The following is a 2,565-nucleotide window of genomic DNA, read 5'->3' as shown; positions in this document are numbered from 1 at the left end:
GTTAAGTAGAATAAATATGCCGTCCTTGATGTGACACTTATTTATCAAGGCTCTTATATATCGTAAATTCCCTTTACATTCAGCTGCTGATGCTCAATGTTATCTCGTTTTGCAGCATCTGCTTACAGAATTGACAAAATTATGCAATTAATTGAAACTAGTTATCACATTCCCTTCTTATAGTATAAATTCAGCTATTATTTGATGTTTAATATACCAATGAATTTTAAACATGTATGGGATACGCATTGTGTCTGTACACGTAATACAAAACTCTCAGAAATTTAGATTTTCTATATCAATATTTTGAGGCAAAAGATAATTAAATGCTAAAAGTCTCATTTTTATTGAGCGTAGCAGTTTCTCCAATGATAACTTTGATGATAATTGTCTTCTAACTCATCTGATACAGTATTTTATTAACTCAGAGTTAAGATTTATATTTCCACAAGAAGTTTCTTATGTTTAAATGTAATAGTTAATCTCTTTACAGAACTAACTCTCATTAAAAGTTTTTTTTCCACAAAAGGGCCTATGATCTAAGCTCTGGGGGTGTATTTATCAAACTGAGTCCTGACCTCAACCTTAAAAAATGGCTTTGGGACAAATTAGAGGAAATTATACGGTTTGGTCTGACATGACAGACATGAGGAAACAACAAACAACAAGGAACCAGCACTGAGTGACTGCAGAGGTGGGGTATATAAGGGGAACAGAACAAAGGATGGACTAATCAGCTGAATAAGGAGCAGGTGTGAGTGGAACTAACTAGAAGGAAGCCAATGGGAAAGAAAACAAGCACAGGGGGCAACATAGAGTAACTAAAGACTGCTTGAATATAATGGAAAATAAACCAAAGAATAACAGAATAACTAATAACTGAAATGTAAAAAAATAAGAGTCCCAAAAGGGGAGAACCATGACAATTTGACGCTAAAGCTTTAAAAAATATAGTTCATGCAGAAGCTGGTGACCAATTACTTTTTTCAATATAGCACATAAACAAATATTCTTATTTTGTAATTATTAAAATTTCTCATTTCATCTTTAAACTACATACAGTTGTGCTTGAAGATTTAAGTTTACCCTTCCATTAAAGACCCAAACAAATCAGCAGGCGGTAAAATACATTGATTTAGAAAATTGATTTTTTATTTAAAAAAAACAATTAAAAACCATATTTATTTTAACTAAGAACTGTGTGTGTTTATTATTATTACTTTTTCAGTATTGTGTAATTTGAATTGGTCCTTTTCTTTAATGGGACAGTACATAAACTTTCAACCACATCTATAACTTTGTGTAAAATATACAGATTAAAACATTTTTAGTTATTCAATCTTTGCAGATAGTTCATTATTTCAAATACTTGCGAAAATATATGCTGAAGTAATGCTACTCGTACTAGTGGACAACTTTTCCATCCATCCATCCATCCATCCATCCATCCATCCATCCATCCATCCATCCATCCATCCATCCATCCATTCTCACATACATACATACATCCATTTAAAACAGCTGCTCTCCATATGGACCTCTTCTAAACATTGAGAGACGCTCCAGCTAAACTCTGTATGCAATGCATTTAATCTGTCCGTGTTACATTGGATGTTTGTTTGTAATAAGGTCAGCTGTGAAAGGCTGAAAGTCATAAATCAAAGCCTTTCCCTCCCTGTTTTGAGGTTTGAACGCTTTGTGTGACTTTCTTTGATCCACCCTGTCTGTAAACCACATGTCCCGTTTCTTTTGCTCTCAGACCCTCAGAATTTTCTTTCTCTTAAAAAAGTCAGATGTTAAAATCAGAATCAACGTTTGTTAGGCATATTTTTTTTCATCCTAATTATCAAAATGTTTTCATGTTATTCGTGTTCTTAGCCACTCTACCTGTTGCTTTGTATTAATCCACAGTTTTGATCCTACGGGAAACAATCATTGCTGACAGGAGATCTGCACACATTTAAGGCAGGACAAACCCAAATCTGGACCACAAAGACATCATAATGACTCTGTTTTGACAAAGCAAATTATATAAATCCTCAAAAAAAGTAAATTTCATCCAGACGTGGTTTATTTGAATGGGAATGATTCAGATAGGTTTTCTTCCCTTGGTAAACGACATTTTGTGTAAATGTTTCAGCAATAAATTACCAGAGTAATTTGACGATGTTATAATGAAACCGCTAAACGGCACTTTCCTTCTGCTGTGAATTTCATAATCAACCCTGTTTTAAGAGGCCTTTTTTAATGTTACCATAATGAGCACAGGCAATTTTGAGGTTGTGGTTTGGACAGCTTTAACCTAACAGAACCTATTTTTTTATTCTTTTTTTTTTTAATTTTTTGGCTTGGTTGATTTACTTTGTTACTTTGCTGCTTATGTTTTTCTAAGAGACGAAGCCGAAATGGACGAGCGCGAAATGGAAAAGCTGCGATAATCTCAATTCTAGTTTGTATAGAACCACCAACCTTTAGCAACATTTATGATCATAAAATATTTCCCTTCTAATTATATATATATATATATATATATATATATATATATATATATATATATATATATAT

Source organism: Cyprinodon variegatus, unplaced genomic scaffold (assembly GCF_000732505.1).
Source record: "Cyprinodon variegatus isolate N-32 unplaced genomic scaffold, C_variegatus-1.0 Scaffold391, whole genome shotgun sequence".
NCBI lineage: Eukaryota > Metazoa > Chordata > Actinopteri > Cyprinodontiformes > Cyprinodontidae > Cyprinodon > Cyprinodon variegatus.
The sequence above is the reverse complement of the archived record's forward strand: the minus strand, read 5'-3'. Positions refer to the sequence as shown.